This window comes from Hypanus sabinus, chromosome 11 (genome assembly GCF_030144855.1).
Source record: "Hypanus sabinus isolate sHypSab1 chromosome 11, sHypSab1.hap1, whole genome shotgun sequence".
Lineage (NCBI taxonomy): Eukaryota > Metazoa > Chordata > Chondrichthyes > Myliobatiformes > Dasyatidae > Hypanus > Hypanus sabinus.
Window position 1 is genome coordinate 66,698,724 of NC_082716.1, and position 22,698 is coordinate 66,721,421.

The 22,698-nt window shown below is 39.6% G+C and overlaps 1 protein-coding gene and 1 pseudogene across 9 annotated transcripts in view; both read right to left on the bottom strand.

Annotated features, from left to right (window-relative positions):
• Positions 1 to 22,698, bottom strand: part of LOC132402058 (zinc finger protein GLIS3-like) — a 371,909-nt gene that overhangs the window by 228,110 nt on the left and 121,101 nt on the right. For 7 of the 9 annotated variants that reach the window (XM_059984585.1, XM_059984583.1, XM_059984590.1 and 4 more), the window contains exon 1: positions 2,389 to 2,506. The exons of 1 other annotated variant lie outside the window; for it this stretch is intronic. The gene's annotated coding sequence lies outside the window, so the exon portion shown is untranslated. Of the gene's footprint in view, positions 1 to 2,388; positions 2,507 to 22,698 lie in introns of those variants that run through there. One more of the 9 variants, XM_059984586.1, reaches the window with a different exon arrangement.
• LOC132401496 (uncharacterized) overlaps positions 12,124 to 22,698 on the bottom strand; it is a 76,933-nt pseudogene continuing 66,358 nt past the window's right edge.

Here is a 22,698-nt window from a genome sequence, read left to right on the forward strand (position 1 = left end):
CGGGGTCAGTGGGAGGAGCCACAGGAGCAGTCAGCCGGTGGGGGGGGGGGGGGGGGGGCGTGTCCAGACAGGTATATGTAGTTCACCACACAGCCCCCTCTACCTGTAAGGGTAATCACTGTGGTAGTAGTGTAAATATTTTCTTTACCTTATTTTCTTCTGCTCTCTACTGCTATGTTCTCAGACCACCTTGTGAGAACTAGCAGAAAGCCTTAAAAAGCTATGATAGTGACCCAAATATACTTCATTGATTGAAGAGAGCTTCTTCACCCTGCAATCATCTCCAGGGATAACCTGCTGCTTCCATTTCTGTTGAAGCCTGCAGATGGTTATCTTGGCAGATCTTTGGTGTTTGCTAACTACTGCAACACAGGGTTCTTCCCCTTTTTTTTAATACCCAAATTGACATCAGCAACTTGGTATGTATTCGTGATGTTCATTAGAGAATATTTGGGCTTGAATGGTACAAACATCAAGCCTCTGCTAACCTGGAGAGGAGCACTTAACCTTCTATGATTATCAAGGGGAATATCACTGTAGAGCTCAATCCTGTCCTTACTTGACATGAGGCAAACTCACCAGCAATGATAACAGAACAGTAACCTGAGGCAAGGAATCCAATTAATTTCCCACTCAACAATCTGCAGCCAAAAAATGGTGAGGCTAATTACAATACGTTTAATGCTTCCCTGCCTGAGAACAGTTTATTCAATACAGATTGAATACTCAATCTATATTTGGCTCAATCTCTGGATTATATAACTAATTTTAAGTCAGTGGAATTCTCCGTAACTTTTTGAGCATTTCTATATTGGTGCATGTACGTAACTAGGATTAATTCAGTCAGATGAGAATCTATGCAGCCAAATATATAACAAGATTATCAGATTTGAAAGATCAAATGGATTTAAAGGGAATACCTAGGGGTTTTCCAAAGGTCATTAATTGTTTATCTGAAACAGCAAGTATGACTGTATAGTTATCAAATAGAAAGCAATATATTTTGTCTTTCATTGAGTGAGGCCAGCAGATTAGGGAAGGAAATTCTCATTTCAGTTGATTTCAGAAAAAAATTCCCCAATCTGATTAATTGTTTGCTCACCTGCTAGTGACATTCAGGTTAAATATTCAATTCCTCTGCTTCCTGAATGGACACTCATCCCTCTACTTATGGTTCTACTGTATTACTTTTGATCTGTTCTTACTTCACTTAATTGTCTCCTCTTCACTATAATCTTCATGCTGGCTAGTGCTATAGTGGCACCCACACCAGACTTCGAGGCATGGTTCTGGGTTCGAATCTGGCTGGCTCCCTGAGCTCTTTTCACCCGTGTTGGGTTGAGCGTTGAGTTAGCAACTCGGCCTCAAAAAAAAACACATACAAAAATGCTAGTTTCCCCCCCCCCCTTTTTTTCTCTCTCTGTGCCCATCACTCTGCCTGTTCTCCATCTCCCTCTGGTGCTCCCCTCCCCCTTTCTTTCTCCCTAGGCCTCCCGTCGCATGATCCTTTCCCTTCTCCAGCTCTGTATCACTTTCGCCAATCACCTTTCCAGCTCTCAGCTTCACCCAACCCCCTCCGGTCTTCTCCTACCATTTCGCATTTTCCCCTCCCCCCCACCTTCAAATCTCTTATTATCTTTCCTTTCAGTTAGTCCTGACCAAGAGTCTCCGCCCAAAACGTTGACAGTACTTCCTATAGATGCTGCCAGGCCTGCTGCATTTCACCAGCATTTTGTGAATAATTGTCTGTTGTCCCCTAAATTACAATGAGCAAAATAGCCAAACAATGGCATTTTAATCATGTCAGACATTGGGCAAGACCTTTGAATAATCTGCCTGTTCCTCTCAGAACTCTACTATTGGATCTGGTACACTCAACTGAGAAAGTTGGCATCTTTACTTAACTAAGTAAAGGATATCTATGACGAAGCTTGGTTCTTTCTAACACTGGTAGAGTGTTACCAATGATTCAAGGCTGATACATAACTTCATGACCTTATGCAATGACTATAAATTGCATTCAGGACTGAGATGAAAATCTTTTCTGAACTCACCCTTAACAATTCGCTACTTGGACATGATATCAAAGCTCCGTCAATACCCATAGAACTGACATTGGTGCCTAGAAGCAAGGGTATAAAATGGAGGCAAAAGCAAGATCCCACATTATAAAACTGAGTAGCTACTCCGTTTATCCTGAAGGTTAATTGGATTGTTCTATACAAATACCCTAACAATATAATATTGGATCACTGCCTGGACAAAAAAAAGTTCATTTTATGTTACTAATTAAACACAGACATTAAAGTATAAATTACAGCCATGGGTGTTTTGAAAGCAAGCTGAATAACAAAAGAATTTGTCACACTGAAGAGATGGTATACTCACATATAAGATGGTGAGCATTAACACAGCACCTGCTTCAAGCTTCCAATTAATGCTGGCCACTCCAGAGCTTTTTGATTTAGTAAACACCACCTTTAGACTGTGTTCCAGACAGTGCTTATGACTGGCACAGCAGCTCGTTGAGACGTGAAACAGATTTTCCATTAGCAGTAGTTAACAATTAAACAATCCAAACTCTTAAGTGTGCATGAAGTAATGAAACTAGTGAAGCTGGTATTGACAAAGGGACTATAGAATAGATTCTCACATAATATGACAGATTCAAATGGAATAGTATTCACTTTGCCTTACCAATTAATTGTTGATATTATAAAAGCAAATTTGGCTTAAGATACTGGAAGTATTAATCTGGTTTAAAGTATTTTCTGGGTTGTGGAAACTACTTCAAAAGAGGAGAAGTAATTCATGGGCCATCTAAAGATAAAGTGTATAAGAAGCTGACATTCTTCTGAGGACAAGACCAAAGATCATGCAAGGAGACATCACAGGATAACTCCAGGGCAGGTGGCATCACCATTATTAAAACAACAAGATGTACAATAATAATTGAAAAGGTTTTTGTGGCTGAGGCATTTGTGCTGCATGGCTGCAAAGTTCATGGGAATGGGATGTACACCAAAAGGAATCTGCAGCAATGCACACCAGCAGAAAATCAGCCAGAGGCAGACAGGAGCTGTAAGAGTACAAGATGATATGGCAGAGGTCATGGAGCTTTGAACAATCGGGTTGTGATGACTAACTGCCGATCGATTCATGCAAATAAAAACAATAGTAACTAACCAATAATACGGCTGACAAAGGAAATGATCAACCCATTTCAGAGAGCAAGCACGAGCCACTATAATCGTGAAGAGTTTGCACCTATAGCTAAGACTTAGTAGAAGTCGATGAGGCAGGTTTAACAACTTAATTAAGCTGAGAAGGTGGTGTTTTTTCCAAATGTACTTTTTTTTATTAGAGGAAGGGTACTGAGTATAATATATGTATTATTGGGTCCATTTAAGAAAGTCAAGAAGTTAAGCACCAAACAGCATTTAGCTTGGGTCTTTGCCAGGCTACGGTGACTCAATTCAGTTTAAACTTAATTGACAAAATACAGGAACAGAGCAAAATGTTATATCATGTGCTATTGAGAGCTTATGGAAAATGAGGTTGAATTCCTGATTTTTAAAAATTTTTAATGCTCTCCCACTCTTCAATGAGCAGCATTCATAATTTTGATTTGGCTAATAAAATAATAAACAAGCCAGAAAAATTAGTGCCTGATGCAGTATGTTAACATTTAGATTTTAGGAAGCTTTACTTTGAGGTTGGATGGTACAATGCTGCCTCTGGGACCCAAGTTCAGGTCCGTTTCACTCTGATGGATTAAAGAAAAAGAGATTTAAAATGATTAACTTTATTCTCACAAGTACAACAAAGCATCAAAACATTTAGTGAAATGCATCATTTGTGTCAATGACTGATATAGTCCAAGGATGTACAGGAGGCAACCCACAAGTGGCAGCATGCTTCTGGTGCCAACGTAGCATATCCACAACTTACCAACCCAACCTGTATATCTTTGGAATGTTGGAAAAAATATGAAGTACTCAGATAAACAGCTTATAGACAACATCGGGAATTAAACCCCAACTGCTAATTAAATACTTGGTGGATGCAACAGACCATATATGAAATATATATGACTATTTTCCACTTAGGATGATGTAAGGGGAGAAAGAGTATCATCAGAGGACTAAGCTTTGCTAGATATCCAGATGCTATATCGAAGACTTGGACTACTTGGCCTGCTATCGTATACTGTTCATGTCAATTCTATCAAGAAAACTATAACCTTTAATGGGACCGTCAAGCTGCCCTCAAAATGACATTTAAAATTTTTGCCAATTATCACGATGTATAGACATAAAGAGCAGAAGTATTTCTCTGCTAATTTCACACTGAAACTTCCGATGACTGCTAATTCCTGCATTTGATCTCCAGCAAGCCACAGCACCAGCTCCATGAATTCTCAGTCTCTGTTGTTCATGATTAATTGATTGTGGTTCGGCTGATGACTTCCAACAGATATGTTAAACACTGATGAACAGGACATACTATTTTGGTTTAGACTTGCCCACTTCAATATCTGCGATGTATTCATATTTGTTACTGAGTTCTGATGCAAATTATGAACTTAGATGCTCATTATGCAATCCTGCTTATAGGTAACATCCAAAACTATCTGAAATTTACCATCACAGATTACAACATCATTCAATCTGTTGATTTTGATATTGAAAACATTGCTCTGACAAGTGGAAAGTAATTGCAACATTACTTCCTTCATGAAGTTTTTTTTTGCTCTGATCAAGGTTAAGAGGCTGTCGTGCCATATGAATAGCTTTTAGTTGAGCTTTAGCCACTTCAGCACACAAAACATTCTAGAGAAAACAAATTACCACCAGTCAGTACCCAAAACAGTCCTTGCAGTTGTTGCAACATCTTTCATTGGCAAGCCTCTCTCCTCCTTACCTGACTATCATCTCCTTCTATTGCTCCTCCTTCTTCCCTTTCACACATGATCCACTCACTTCTCCTATCAGATTCCTTCTTCTTCAGCCCTTTACCTTTTCCAACTAGCACCACCCAGCTTCCCACTTCATCGCCTCTTCCCCACTTACCCAGCTTCCCACTTCATCCCCTCTTCCCCACTCACCCAGCTTCCCACTTCATCCCCTCTTCCCCACTCACCCAGCTTCCCACTTCATCCCCTCTTCCCCACTCACCCAGCTTCCCACTTCATCCCCTCTTCCCCACTCACCCAGCTTCCCACTTCATCCCCTCTTCCCCACTCACCCAGCTTCCCACTTCATTCCCTCTTCCCCACTCACCCAGCTTCCCACTTCATCCCCTCTTCCCCACTCACCCAGCTTCCCACTTCATCCCCTCTTCCCCACTCACCCAGCTTCCCACTTCATCCCCTCTTCCCCACTCACCCAGCTACCCACTTCATCCCCTCTTCCCCACTCACCCAGCTTCCCACTTCATCCCCTCTTCCCCACTTACCCAGCTTCCCACTTCATCGCCTCTTCCCTACTCACCCAGCTTCCCACTTCATCCCCTCTTCCCCACTTACCCAGCTTCCCACTTCATCCCCTCTTCCCCACTTACCCAGCTTCCCACTTCATCCCCTCTTCCCCACTTACCCAGCTTCCCACTTCATCGCCTCTTCCCCACTCACCCAGCTTCCCACTTCATCCCCTCTTCCCCACTCACCCAGCTTCCCACTTCATCCCCTCTTCCCCACTTACCCAGCTTCCCACTTCATCCCCTCTTCCCCACTTACCCAGCTTCCCACTTCATCCCCTCTTCCCCACTTACCCAGCTTCCCACTTCATCGCCTCTTCCCTACTCACCCAGCTTCCCACTTCATCCCCTCTTCCCCACTTACCCAGCTTCCCACTTCATCCCCTCTTCCCCTTACCCAGCTTCCCACTTCATCCCCTCTTCCCCACTCACCCAGCTTCCCACTTCATCCCCTCTTCCCCACTCACCCAGCTTCCCACTTCATCCCCTCTTCCCCACTCACCCAGCTTCCCACTTCATCCCCTCTTCCCCACTCACCCAGCTTCCCACTTCATCCCCTCTTCCCCTTACCCAGCTTCCCACTTCATCCCCTCTTCCCCACTCACCCAGCTTCCCACTTCATCCCCTCTTCCCCACTTACCCAGCTTCCCACTTCATCGCCTCTTCCCTACTCACCCAGCTTCCCACTTGATCCCCTCTTCCCCACTTACTCAGCTTCCCACTTCATCCCCTCTTCCCCACTCACCCAGCTTCCCACTTCATCCCCTCTTCCCCACTTACCCAGCTTCCCACTTCATCCCCTCTTCCCCACTCACCCAGCTTCACCTCCCACCTTCTTATTCTGGCTTCTTCATCTTTTATTTCCTGTTCAGATGAAGGGTCTCGGCCTGAAATGTTGACTGTTTATTCATCTCTATGGATGCTGCCTGACTTGATGAGTTCCTCCAACAGTTTGCATGCATTACTCTGGATTTCCAACATCTGCAGAATCTCTGTGGTTATATTTTTCCTCAGACTACTGCATCAAACTTTAAGACAAACTAAACGAAATCAACTTTTAACTCCAATTATTTCAGAAGGTTTGGAAATCTTGTGTGCTTTGGGCCTAGGAAATGGATTTGCCCGAATTGATCAGTTGATATTACTTTCATCATATTGGACAGACTAAATTCAGGACCAGACCACATGGCTGAAAGATTCTAACAACAGTCCTAACATCAAGGCATGCTATAGCCCTAAAAGGTAAAAGAAAAATAACTCTTACTTATAAAGTGGCTTGTAAATTTTCTCAAAGCTCTTTAAAACCAGTAATGTAGGAAATGCTGCTACCATTTTCTGTACCGTAAACTCCTATAAAAGCCACATAACAAAATCGTATATTAAGGATGTTCATTCACCAAGAGACACCTGTTGGCCAAGTCACCAGAGATTATTGCCCTACCCTTCTGCAAAAGATTGCCTTGAGATTATTTATATATAATGGATGAAAAGGACCTTTAAAGTCTCATTTGAAAATAGCAACCTACAGCAAGATCTGACTAGATTTTTAAGGTTGTGACTGGATGAGTCTTGAACTTAAACTGACTGGATCAAAGGCTACACTGCCACCTTTGTAGCATAGCTAAGAATAATGGCCCAAAACTTACAGTTTCAAAAATAGCAATATTGTCAATGTTCACCATCACAACCCCATGACACTAACAATAAATCTGGTGTCAGCAAAGTTAAACAAAGTTACACAAAGTCATTAATATTACTCTTCTCCACAAGATGTACCATTGCAGCGTTTGCAGATACAATCAAAAAGGATCAATCATTTCTTCTGAGCTTCAATTTTTTTTAATTGTTTTTGCTGCACCTACAGTTTGTTTTTACTAAAGAGTCTATATTGTCTTTGTGACCATGTTATATTGAGATCAGTGCTGAGTGTTATCCTTGGGCTGCTGACAGATAAGTTAGATTGGCCTACAGTTGAATTCAGCCCAATGTTGGAGAGATTAATGCAACTGAAGACATCAGTATACAAATTTAGAAAATGTTGAAAGCAGTGTTGTGTGGGCAAGCCCCATTTGTCCCTACCAAAAACACAAACCCCCAACCCCCCAAAAATCAAGTTGTATTTAAAACAGATGGAAAGCAGAATGCTGAAAGTAAATTAAAGCTTCTATCTTCACGCATATGATTGATCTTCCCCCTCAGATCCTTTTTCTCCCATTTGGGAAATTATCCCTGATGTACAGATGGCCTGCAACCACATCTCAAACTGTGATAATTACAAGTGATTTTATTTTGTTGTTTAATTTTAGCAATACCTAATTTTCTCCTGTAATTCTTTAAGGTACTTCAGGCAAAAAGGCAATTGCTATAGAATACAGTTCATCTACTTCCCACTTGCAGCAACCGCCCCCCCCCACCCCCCATCAAACCAACTGCCAATGCTTTCAAATTCTGAGATGTGTGGTATTAAAAGCAGATGTGAGGGTAGATTTCACAGTATATTTAAGCTATTTAAAATGGAATTTCAGAAAGCTACAAGACATGCAGCTGAGCTCTGTATTGCAGAAAGCTGCCAAAGCTGGAAGATGAATAGTATAGAGGATAGTTTATGGCAAATTAACTGCATATACCGTGGAATCATAAATCACATGACCAGGATGGATTGGGTTAATAACTACTAATAACATTAAAGTTTTATTTTGCAGCAATCTCAGCTTGATGATGGTATTGAATGATTTGGATACAATGTGAAGATCTGAAATCCTTGCTTTCAAAAATGCACGCCTACTGCCCATCTGTAACCAGGTTTAATTTATAGTCTAGGCTTGAAACAGCACAGATAAAATCATGAATTTCTACCATTTAAAAATGAACAATCATTAGGGAATCACAGGCACAGACGCAAGGCAAACTGCTATCAAAGTGACTTTTCAAACCAACCTGTAGTCTCTTTTGAGTTTTGCAAGCTTTGGCAGTGAACTACACTGTATTCTTTAGCTGGAAAGGAATATATCAATGAGACAACTTACAAGGACTTGGGATAAGAATAGTATTCTCTTTAAAGGCAAGGAACACCATGGTCCATCTAGCCACCAAAACTTAGGACTGGAAGATACATTAAATGACATCATTGGAAAGCTTCAAGGGTCATCGAAGCTTCTGCATTTAAACATGCCAAAAATTCAAAGCATTTTCAAACCACATTCCAGGGATAGTCATAAAGTTCTCTCCTATTCTGAACATAACCATTTTGGGAAATCCCAGTCACTATTTAATGTTTCCGAACCAAATCCAGTTTAGTTTGGGTTATATTTTTCACTATTTAATTTATCCATTTGTAATAAGCAGGGTGGTATAATAGCGTAATGCTTTACAGTGCCAGTAATCAGCGATTAGGGTTCAATTCCTGTCACTGTCTGTAAGGAGTTTTAAATTCTCCCCATGACTGCATGTGTTTCCCCCAGGTGCTCTGGTTTCCTCCCACCTTCCAAAGACCTGCAGCTTAGTGTTAGTAAGCTGTGAGCATGCTACATTGGAGCCTAAAGGATGACGACTGTTCCAGGCTACCCCCAGACTACATATTTGGACTGTGTTGGTTGTTGATGCAAACAATGCACTTTGCTGCAAGTTTTGATATACACGTGACAAATAAAGCTCATCTTTAAAGTCTCAGTTTAAATCTCAGTAATTCTTCCGCATGTCCAACCAAGCACAGTCAAGTCTACTCCACCATTCAATCATGCTGATTTTCCTTCTCTCATGTTCTCCCCGTGACCCTTAACCTACCTTACCATCAATAACTTGTCAATCTCCGCCTTAAATACACCCAATGACTTGGCCTCCAGTCTTTGACAATGTTGGGTCATCAGTGCTAGGTTACATATTATGTGTTACTCCTGATATATTGTTCTTTCATTCTTTGTCACTTTTGCTGTATTACCCTTTCTAACTTAGTTTTATGCTTTTATGGAGCTTAGAACAGTACAGGCCCTTCAGCCTATGATGTTGTACCAACCTTTCAATCTACTCTAAAATCAACCTAACCCTTCCCTCCCACATAGCCCTCCATTTTTCTTTCATCCACGTGCCTATCCAAGAGTCTTTTAGAAGTCCCTAATGCATCAGCCTCTGCCACCATCCCGGGTAACACATTCCATACATCTACCACTCTCTGTGTAAAAAAATACATACCTCTGACATCGTTGCTGAGTTTCATGGGCAGTGATGTTAGGATGCAGAATCTCTACAGATCACTTTCCCCTGGGATACTGACACCTTTTATGAGACTTATTGCAGAACAATATGATGAACAAGGTCTTGAAAGTTCTGTCAGGTTAGAAGACATTTGGAGTACTTTGTGAATAAACAGCTTAAAGCTATGTACTGGGTTGCCACTTTTTTAGATTAAAAATACAAACTAAGCTTGATATGTATGCTTGTTAGGAACATTAACAAGGATATGCAGTGGTGTGCCAAAAAGTAACAAAAATTAACATTTTAATATTATTTGTTGGCTAAATGCTATGCTATATATTTAAGTATTCACTAAAGCATAATAATTATAACAATAATAATTTATTTATAGAGCACTTTTCATACAAATGATGTAGTTCATTACTCTCCACAATAGGATAAAGTGCAAACATGAAAAAAATGTCAGTTAAAAGGAAAGATAAATAAATCAGTTTTGAGCTGGCATTTAAAAGTGTCAACTCAGTCTGCATCCTTTGTAGTTTTAGGTGTTGAGTTCCACAGTTTAGAAGAGTAGTTCAAAAACACTGACCTGCCTATAATCTTGTGAGAGAGATTGTTTAATTTTATGAGACCAGCGGAACAACACCTGAGAGCTCAAGCAGGATTATAAAATGAAAACAATTCTGTGATGAACTCCAGTCCCAGACCTTTGATAACTTTAAAAATAAGTGAGAGAACTTTGAAATCAATTCTAAAAGATACCGGAAGCCAATGCAGAGTAGTTAGGACAGGGGTGATATGCTCTCTCATCCTAGTTTTAGTTAAAGTCTAGCAGCAGCATTCTAAATAAGTTGAAGTTTGTCAAGGACAATATTACCTCTATTTTTTTTAAACAGCTGCACAGACCAACCATTGCTCAGAGCAAGAAATTTTTACATGGTCTGAAAATCTCTCGGCACTTTAAATGTTTTTGTTTTTTGTAATATGCATACTATGAATATTAAAAAATCACATACTTCTGATTTTAACAACACACACAAAATGCTGGTGGAACACAGCAGGCCAGGCAGCATCTATAGGGAGAAGCACTGTCGACGTTTCAGGCCGAGACCCTTTGTCAGGACTAACTGAAAGGAAAGATATCAAGAGATTTGAAAGTAATGGGGGAAGGGGAAATGCGAAATGATAGGAGAAGACCGGTGGGGGTAGGATGAAGCTAAGAGCTGGAAAGGTGTTTGGCGAAAGTGATACAGAGCTGGAGAAGGGAAAGGATCATGGGACGGGAGACCTCGGGAGAAAGAAAGGGGGAGGGGAGCACCAGAGGGAGATGGAGAACAGACAGAGTGATGGGCAGAGAGAGAGAAAAAAAACAAACAACTAAATATGTCAGGGATGGAGTAAGAAGGGGAGGAGGGGCATTAATGGAAGTTAGAGAAGTCAATGTTCACACCATCAGGTTGGAGGCTACCCAGCCGGCCGGTATATAAGGTGTCGTTCCTCCAACTGGAGTGTGACTTCATCTTGACAGTAGACTTCTGATTTTATTTATTAATTGAAGCGTATAATAAAATATAGTTCAACAAAGAAAACCTTTCACGTTTTGTAAACTTTTTTCGCATCTGTCTTCATTGCAAATCCATTTTCCATAAACACTGTCCAGATTAATTTCACATCCAGATGAAAGATACATCATAATCCACACTAGATTATCCAAATGTTCCACTTCTAATCTGTTTCTGGTTTTACATTTGATAGAATTCATCAGAGTAAATTCATATTCACAGTCAGCACTAGAATATTGACATGTTCCGACCATATCAACAAGAATTGACAGTTCTTCAAATTCTTCAGTTCTAAACAGATAGTTCAATATATCAGCGAATGTCTCAAATGAACCAGTCTTAAATTTCCTAGAAACAAAAAATTTAAAAATCACAATATTGCTGCAATATTTTTGAGGCAACACTTTTGTTGTAGTTTGTAATAGTAGCTGAGTATTTTTTGTTGGCCTTCAGCTGGACTACTGACTTCCATTCTGTGTTTATTGTTACAATTTTAACAATGTTGTAACTTGAAACACTGACAAAGTACTAAATGCACTGAAGCTCTAAAATGTTTCAAAGTAAAGGTGGTGGTACATTTATTAATTAGAAAAAATATGGATTATCTTCATTAATTAATTATAGGGCATTTCACAATTATATTAACATAGATTTCTAAATTACATTAACACTACATAAAATTCCAGCTGTGCAGCAACAAAAGCTATGTGCATTGAAACATTTTAGTTAGAGGAATCAATGGTCAAGAGATTCCTTTGGAAGGCCAGTAAAAAGTTCACTGCAGTAATCTAGTCTGTTCAATATAAAGGCATGAATTTGTTTTCAGCATTATTATGTAACAGAAACAGACATATCATTGCAATATTTCTTAAGTGCAGAAATGCTGCTCTGGTCACTTTATGTGGGATTTCAAATTCAGATCTGAATCAACACCCAGACTTGTTCCTTCTGATTTTACAAGGGGAGCCAAGTTCCTAAGTTTATCAAGAAGTTTATGTCTTTTGACTTTGGGAACAAATAAAAGTGTTTCAGTTTTATTTTCAATTAGCTTTAGGAAATTATGGCTAATTAATTTGTTTACTGCAGCCACACCAGATGTCAGAGAAGACTGGGTGCTATCATCATCAGGTTCCATTGAGATATCCAATTGTGCATCACCTGCATAACTGGGGAAATCAAGTTTATGCTCTCTAATGATGTCTCCTAAAGGGAGCATGTGTAAGGAGAAGAGTCAGGGAACAAGACCAGCTTCCCTGAGTAATACCACAAGGTACATCATATCTCTTAAAAAACTGGTCTCCAAGACAGACAAATTTTTTCTCTCCAGAGAGCCCAATGCAGTTCTTAAGGCAATCTAGGAGAATGTTGTGATCAACTGTGTCAAAGGCAGTGCTTAGATCTAGGAGAATTAGAACAGAAACCCTGTTGGTGTCAGGCTGAGCCAAAGGTTGTTGACAATTTTGATAAGTGCCGTCTCCATGTTGTGGTTTGCTCTAAAACATGACTGAAACTTTTCGAAATATTGTTCTGTTTCGGAAAGTTGTTGAGTTGGTTGAAAATTACTTTCTCATGAATCATGCCCAAGAAAGGAACTTGATATAGGCCTGTAGTTAGCTAGTACTTCACTATCAAGGTTTGGCTTTCTTAAGTAGATGTTTGATGGGCATAATTTTGAAGGCATAGGGAAAAACTACAGTTTCAATGGATGTGTTAATAATTTTTCTTCAGAATAGAAAACACTAGTAAAAGAGTCCTTTAAAAGTGCGGTAAGCACAGGGCCAAACAGCAAGTAGATGGTTTACTTTTTGTGGCAATCTTATAGAGTTCTGAATCGGAAATACTTATAAATTTTAACATGGTTGCAGTCTTTACAAAGTTAGCTGTAGTGGTTACCAGTATCTGTAGCTAAACACTTCCTAATGGAAGTAATTATGTTGATTAAAAAATATTGTAAATTCCTCACATTTTGTAGCAGTTGCTTGACTGAGGACATTATAGGTTGGGGCAGGGTTCAATAGTCAGTTTATAGTTGAGAGCAATATTTTTGAATCACCACTATTCTCTGTAATAATCTTGGAAAAATGGATTCTTCTTGCAGAGCATATAGCAACATTAAAGGAGGCTAGTTTTTCCTTGAAAACATTACAGTAGACTTTTAGCCTAGTCTTCCTCCATTTTCTCTCAGCTACCCCACCTGATCTCTTGAGCACGTAGACAAAATTGTTTAACCATGGTGATATTTTACTAAGTAATTTCATTTTAACCTTAAGTGGAGTCACTGTGTTTAATATATTGTCAAGTTGTTGTTGAAAAAAATCAACCATTTCAATTATTGAGCCATTCAGATCACATGGGTCACATCAGCTAAACAGCTCAGAGAATTTAAGTTGCGTTGCAGCTTCAAGAAACTTTATTTTTAAACTGTAATTTATTTTGTGGTCTTGGTTACAGACAGGAGAGCATCAAAAAAGTACACAAGAATAATCAAAGACAGTGATATCAGTCAGAGAGATATTAATAATATTTAACTCTTTTGTTGTTACCATGTCAAGAGTATTTCCAAGCAATGTTGTCCTATTGTCCTGTTCATTATTTATTGTAATGCCTGCATTGTTTTGTGCACTTTATGCAGTCCTGGGTAGGTCTGTAGTCTAGTATGGTTGTTTTATTTTCTCTCTGTGTTGTTTTTTTACTTAGTTCAGTCTAGTTTTTGTACTGAGTCATGTAACACCATGGTCCTGAAAAACGTCTCATTCTTACTATGTACTGTATCAGCAGTTATGGTCAAAATGACAATAAAAGTGACTTCTGAGCAGCAACAAAGGCTATGTGCACGGGAGCATTGCAGTTACTGTGCAGCCGTGCACCCGTGCAGAATAAAGGAAACAGTGTTTCCAGTCAATGGATGGGCTCAGTGACACGCTGGGTAAGGTCTAGGCTGTCTGGCAAATTCATGAATTCAGCTGCCATAGAGTTCACATTTGAGAGATCATTAATACGAATATTGAAATCAATGACCAGCAATGACAATCCTGTTGTAGTTCAATATAATATAGAACAAGAGTTCTGAGAATTCCGAGAGAAAGCAGGCATTGGATTTAGGAGACAGATAAATATTAACGCAGAAGACAGGATCTGTACCGCAAACTTAAACATACGTACTTCAAAATTTGAAAAATTGTTGCCTGACAGTAAATTGCACATAAAATGCTCTTTGAATATGTGGCAATCCTGCCACCTCAGCCACTGGGCATTGGTACCCTGAAATTGTCATAGTTAAGGGGTTCAGATAATATTCATTTAGCTTTAACCAGGACTCAGTTAAGAACATAAACTCAAGTTCTGTAGAGGTAATAAGAGTCTTATTTGAAAGGGATCTCACATTTACAAGAGCTAGCTTAAACAGAATAGCCTGGAGTGGAGCAACAGGGGAGGTAGACTTTAAGAGTAGAATGTTATTTTTGTTAACACCTTTAATAGGATAGTTCAATCAGGGGCCTTTCCAGCAACAATGGTCTGAATAGGATGGGTAACATTTATGGAGCGGGTGCACGGTGAGGAGGAAGTAGTTAAGGAAGGATCACACACGTCAATGATTGTAAATAGTCATCCATGTGAGTTTGCAGACAGCACCCATAAGCCTAGACTGTTTGGGTGAAGGCCATTGGGTTTGAAAAATGTGGTGCATTCATAAAATAGATTAAAGTTAAGAAACACTCAGAGCTGCCATCCAACATGGGGATTGGTCAAGAGATAAAAATGTCCTTGCCACCAACTTTTAGAATTTCAAAGAGATCACTAAATTCACATTTGAGCAGCTAAGACTGTGCTTAACAATGTCAGTTGTGCCAATGTGGACAACAATTCTTTTCATAGAGGGGGAGTAAGTTAAAAGGCAAGGGAGCTTGTGCATTATATCAGAGGACTTCAGTGCTGGGATAATGAACAGTCACGCTTAGCTTTGACTGTCCCTGATGGAGGAATCACCAATAAGCTACAGGAACAAAGCAGATCATGCCACATGCAGCTCAAGTGATGGCAGCAATAGAAATACAGTACAGTAATCTGGGGCAGTGAAAAAATTTAGGCCACTTTTGGCATGGGGTGATACACAATTTGCAATATAATACACAATTTCAAATGTGTACATCCTTAACGCTCTTAATAATTCTTCCAAGAATCATGAATTACCACCTACCCATTCCTACAAACACTTCATTTCCCCAAAACTAAACTTTTCTGCAAGCCTTCTGCTATCTACCCTTTTAGTTGGATGCCATCATTTTTACCACCCAGGTTTGATTTTTTTTACCCCTAAACTTTATCTTTGCAAAGCTCTCCTTTCTAAAAAGCTTTTCTTTAAACTCATGCCTTCCAAGTAAAATTCTGATCATCTTTCCGACTTTCATGTAAAAAAGAGTGTAGACTCTGAAGGGTGCAGAATCTGTTCCTGGCACCAGATTTCATACGCGATTAAATTACCTGTGTACTGTTAAGCTGGCAACCACTTCATAGGCATGATTCCCTATATGAAGAACACACAACCCTCTTAACATCCAGCTTGCCCACCTCACCGTGATCAAAGTAGAAGTTGAATGCTGCATTGCGTCCATGTTCCTCCACAGTCCAAGCTGGTTTCCTTTTGTTTCATTTAATCTTCCTTGTCTCTCTCCGCCAGCTTCCATCTACAACCCCAGCTCTACATTTCCCCCTTCCTTTCACCAGCTTAATTTACACTACTTTGCCAAAAACTGGAGGATATTTAAAATCCACTTCAAAGCTTCATACAAGCTAAAACAATACTTTCCCCATATGCAACCACTCATCTTAAAGTGTGTACATCCCTTTAAATTTAAGTTGTCAGAAGGGTTTTGCACGAGCATTGATAGGAAAGATGCTGGTATAAGGCCAAATCTGCCCTAGAAACTTATGCTAATTACTTACATACATATTTCCATCTGGATTTGGGCACTGAACTGACACAATTTTTCTTAAGCTGTAAAAATACCTTAATTGTGAAAACCAACACATAAATAATTATCAGTTTCATAGCTGAAGCATTCGTTGGGGAAGTGGAAATTCCTGAAGAATTCTGATTCCTGATCACTCTTTGATGATCCCCAATGAAAAGTGAATGCCTGTCAGCAATATCCCACTCAATCCTGCTACATCCCATGACATAGAATACTGATGCCCACAAAACATATCAAAGCTAGACCCATGCACAAAATAGCCTCAAGTGGTTTACCTTAGGGGAAGAATGGGAGAAAAGCATTAAAAATTCAGTTCTTACAAGCAACTTAACTAAGTTTAACCTTTTAGCCCTCCTGTGGGAGATGACTTAACACTCCTTATTTCATCTACATCATTATAAGACACTTATGTTCACCCCTAGTCACTTGGGTAATTTCTTTCAGACAGTTCATGCGCAAGTTCTGTTTGAAGTGGTTTGTGGAAATTAAAACTTTGGACAGAATCCAGACAATTGGTTGTGACTGGATAAACTATCAGTCTCACTTTACCTCATCAACAATGTGTGCAAGCACAGAATCAGAACATCTATGGAGAATACTGTACCAAACAGCACAATAAGGTCATTTACAAGAGATCCTTGTACACTCACTGTTGCTCAATGCAGTATTAATACAATTACAAAACAAAAGAAAATGAAGTACTCTGTTTAAATGAAGTTCCTTTTGTTGAAACAGTTTGTGAAGTGCCACACACAAAAGAAATAAAATCTGTTTTATCCAACTGGCACGACACCAAGTATAAACCACAGTTTCCTGAATATCATATTGTTCTTTTTAGTGAAAGCTAGTTTTGAATGATGTGAAGAATTTCTCCCATCATAAATCAACTAGATTGAAAAAATGAATAGTGAAACTTGAAAAGTATTTTCTGTAACTATATATTGACATGTGTTTGAAATGTTGTAAGGCCAGAAAATATATATACTGAATATACAACTGCTGCCTGAGCAGAACTGCTGGGCATAGAATACAATGGTAGTTTTCAAGCGCAGAGACTAACAATAGTCTGTCATCTTGCATATACAGAGCTCTACACCTGCAGCTGAATGATAGTTAATGTCAATAAAAACACTGTTGATAAATGTATTCACCATCTGGAAGCTTACATGGCTGAAGATGCACAATACTGTGAATCTGAGAGATGGTCACACAACTCTTGCCTGGAACACATTTTGAGTGAACCCTTACCAGGAGAAGCTTTCTGCTGATTGAAAATAAATTACCTTTATTTAGCTTTATAATTAGGCATTAAAACAATAATTCTGGTTTTCATAAAACTGGTACAATCTGAATGTTTGAAACTATGCTTACTACAACAGCAGATCCCTGATTATCCACGTAAATCAAGCATGGTTTTCAATCCACAGGCACATTGTCAAGGTAAAACGAGCACAGTTAATTTTAAGATGATGTAAAAGTTTGGTTATGAAATAAATTTACTGTAAAGGAAATGTAAAACTATAGCTGCATTCCTGAAACCAATAACTTCATTCACTGTCCAAATGAAGATACGTACACACATTCTCACAGTCCAAATGAAGATACGTTCACACATTCTCACACTGTCCAAATGAAGATATGTACACACATTCTCACAGTCCAAATGAAGATACATACACACATCGTCACACAGTCCAAATGAAGATACGTACACACATTCTCACGGTCCAAATGAAGATAGGTACACACATTCTCACACTGTCCAAATGAAGATACGTACACACATTCTCACAGTCCAAATGAAGATACAGACACACATTCTCACACTGTCCAAATGAAGATATGTACACACATTCTCACAGTCCAAATGAAGATACGTTCACACATTCTCACACTGTCCAAATGAAGATATGTACACACATTCTCACAGTCCAAATGAAGATAGGTACACACATTCTCACAGTCCAAATGAAGATACAGACACACATTCTCACAGTCCAAATGAAGATACAGACACACATTATCACAGTCCAAATGAAGATACATACACACATTCTCACACTGTCCAAATGAAGATACGTACACACATCCTCACACAGTCCAAATGAAGAGATGTACACACATCCTCACACAGTCCAAATGAAGATACGTTCACACATTCTCACACTGTCCAAATGAAGATACGTACACACATTCTCACGGTCCAAATGAAGATAGGTACACACATTCTCACACAGTCCAAATGAAGATACGTACACACATTCTCACACTGTCCAAATGAAGATACGTACACACATTCTCACAGTCCAAATGAAGATACGTACACATATCCTCACAGTCCAGATGAAGATACAGACACACATTCTCACAGTCCAAATGAAGATACGTACACACATTCTCACACAGTCCAAATGAAGATACAGACACACATGCTCACACCGTCCAAATGAAGATACGTACACACATTCTCACAGTCCAAATGAAAATACGTACACACATTCTCTCAGTCCAAATGAAGATACGTACACACATTCTCACACTGTCCAAATGAAGATACGTTCACACATTCTCACAGTCCAAATGAAGATACGTACACACATTCTCACACTGTCCAAATGAAGATACGTTCACACATTCTCACAGTCCAAATGAAGATATGTACACACATTCTCACTGTCCAAATGAAGATACGTTCACACATTCTCACAGTCCAAATGAAGATACGTACACACATTCTCTCAGTCCAAATGAAGATACGTACACACATTCTCACAGTCCAAATGAAGATACAGACACACATTCTCACAGTCCAAGTGAAGATACATACACACATTCTCACACTGTCCAAATGAAGATACGTATACACATCCTCACACAGTCCAAATGAAGATAGGTACACACATTCTCACAGTCCAAATGAAGATACAGACACACATTCTCACAGTCCAAATGAAGATACGTACACACATTCTCACAGTCCAAATGAAGATACGTACACACATCCTCACACAGTCCAAATGAAGATATGTACACACATCCTCACACAGTCCAAATGAAGATACGTACACACATCCTCACAGTCCAGATGAAGATACAGGCACACATTCTCACACTGTCCAAATGAAGATACGTACACACATCCTCACACAGTCCAAATGAAGAGATGTACACGCATCCTCACACAGTCCAAATGAAGAGATGTACACACATTCTCACAGTCCAAATGAAGATACGTTCACACATTCTCACACTGTCCAAATGAAGATACGTACACACAGTCTCACAGTCCAAGTGAAGATAGGTACACACATTCTCACAGTCCAAATGAAGATACAGACACACATTCTCACAGTCCAAATGAAGATACAGACACACATTATCACAGTCCAAATGAAGATACATACACACATTCTCACACTGTCCAAATGAAGATACGTACACACATCCTCACACAGTCCAAATGAAGAGATGTACACACATCCTCACACAGTCCAAATGAAGATACGTTCACACATTCTCACACTGTCCAAATGAAGATACGTACACACATTCTCACGGTCCAAATGAAGATAGGTACACACATTCTCACACAGTCCAAATGAAGATACGTACACACATTCTCACACTGTCCAAATGAAGATACGTACACACATTCTCACAGTCCAAATGAAGATACGTACACATATCCTCACAGTCCAGATGAAGATACAGACACACATTCTCACAGTCCAAATGAAGATACGTACACACATTCTCACACAGTCCAAATGAAGATACAGACACACATGCTCACACCGTCCAAATGAAGATACGTACACACATCCTCACAGTCCAAATGAAAATACGTACACACATTCTCTCAGTCCAAATGAAGATACGTACACACATTCTCACACTGTCCAAATGAAGATACGTTCACACATTCTCACAGTCCAAATGAAGGTATGTACACACATTCTCACAGTCCAAATGAAGATACGTACACACATTCTCACACTGTCCAAATGAAGATACGTTCACACATTCTCACAGTCCAAATGAAGATATGTACACACATTCTCACTGTCCAAATGAAGATACGTTCACACATTCTCACAGTCCAAATGAAGATACGTACACACATTCTCTCAGTCCAAATGAAGATACGTACACACATTCTCACAGTCCAAGTGAAGATACATACACACATTCTCACACTGTCCAAATGAAGATACGTATACACATCCTCACACAGTCCAAATGAAGATAGGTACACACATTCTCACAGTCCAAATGAAGATACAGACACACATTCTCACAGTCCAGATGAAGATATGTACACACATCCTCACACAGTCCAAATGAAGATACGTACACACATCCTCACAGTCCAGATGAAGATACAGGCACACATTCTCACACTGTCCAAATGAAGATACGTACACACATCCTCACACAGTCCAAATGAAGAGATGTACACGCATCCTCACACAGTCCAAATGAAGATATGTACACACATTCTCACAGTCCAAATGAAGATACGGACAATGTTGCAGACAGTCAAATGTGCTATGTGCACTTTTTGAGAAATCATCTTATCAACCTCAATGCAATTCAAGCATTTTAATTCTTGTTTATATATATACATATGAGTTATGTACATTTAAGTTATTTCTATATAGACTGAATTTTTTTTATCTAGAACCAGTCATCTCACGTGCTTTTATTTCTCTCACTAAACTACTGAAATGCTGCCTATTAACTTGGATATTAGCATGTATCCAGTGTCGCATCTCCCAGCCATCCTTCTGTGTGATTCCCGATGGTAACTGTTGATAGGCTGCTTCACTATAGAATCAAGTTCCCCCCCCTCACCCACTCCTCATGTATGAAAATTTGCTCATATTAATTCATGAACTGCATTCTAATGGAGACCATTTTTGCTCTGACCAGGCTCCGGTACAGTTTCAACTGGAGGCAAAGGAAAGAGACACCCCAACTTAAGCCTATACAGCATGTTGTTCAGGGGATGGACTAACAGCAGGTAATTTAAGTGTTATTGTTCTACTTCAAAATTAAAGATCAAATGTAAAGCCAAGATACTGCCTTTTTGATTTGGTCTCGTATTACACGTGATGTGTGGTACCCAGAAATGATTCACCCTGATAGGTAAAAGATTCTGAACACTGATTTGGGGAAAAGCAAGACCATGAACCCTGACTGTATGGTTTACGACAGAGGCACCATCACCCAACCAACACCTACTGTTTTAACCCTAAGTACAGCTGAGATCAGAGAAAGTTCGCACTGTGTTCCTAATTCTGGTTATGGTCCTGTGGCTGGATAAAAAAAAGATGAATATTCTTGGATGGCAAGTGAAAACAATGCTCCCTCTTCTTCAGCAACAGCCTAGGCACACGCGTGAAGATCACCAGTCTCAGAGACACAATGGATGCAGCATCCATCAGTAAAAGCATAAACATCAATTGCAGGGGCTAATGAGAAAGGAGAGTAAAGGGGGCTACAGGAGGGGGAGGAGAATCACTAACAATGAAAATTAAATCAGAATGGTGTGACATTGTACATTCGTCACTAGAATGCAATACCCTCAGAAAATTCATCCAACTAAGCAAACAATATCAGTTTCAGATAAAGACATCCAAACCCTTCAGAGGCTCCAGGGATAGGCAACATAATACCAGATTTGCCTACTCATCGAGGCAATACAAAAGAAGATGGTTATCAATGAAATTATCTGCACCTTGCACTGTTTAATCATGAAGCGATGTATTGTACATCAGTCTGAAAATTGGAGAACACCTGATGTAAAGCAGACTTTCAGAGTTGACCACAAGCTTGATCTGCAACTTGCCACAATTTAGCTGTGAATGTAGGAATTACTGCTGGAATCACACCGATTGACTTTTACACAATAATGTCTAACAATAAGTTTCTGGCATTGTGATAAAGATATTCATCTCATAGGCATATGGGGGGTGTTCTTCCTGTTCCTGTGGATAGTTATTAGGGATAGAACACTATTTACATAATGCTTCTCCTAAAAGGCCAGTGCTGGCAGGGACCTCTGACCAAAATCTAAACCTAATCCAGTGCAGAGGCAGGCATGGGACTAAGGCGGGGCAAGACATTCAGTTTTCCATCTTGTTCTTCTCCATGAAACTGGAGGACTACAATTTTCGGAGCTGTTTTTAGGCATCTCCAGACCTTCCAGCTGGAAACTGGAGGTTGACAAAAACTATCTGCCCAACAGATCTGCAGGCCTGAAGCCTATTATAGCTGTTCAGTAGTGGCTGCCTTTCTGAGGTCAAGACTGAAGAGCATTGTAAAATATAAATATCTTTATCAATTTTTGACCTTTAAAAGTTTAGATGGGATGATGTAGAAAGAGGTTTAGTATGTTACCACATGTGCTCTACCTGAGTTTGGAGGAAATTCACATTGAAAATAGCAGATGTCTAAAACATCCACAATAGTGAAACTCTCCACTTCACTGA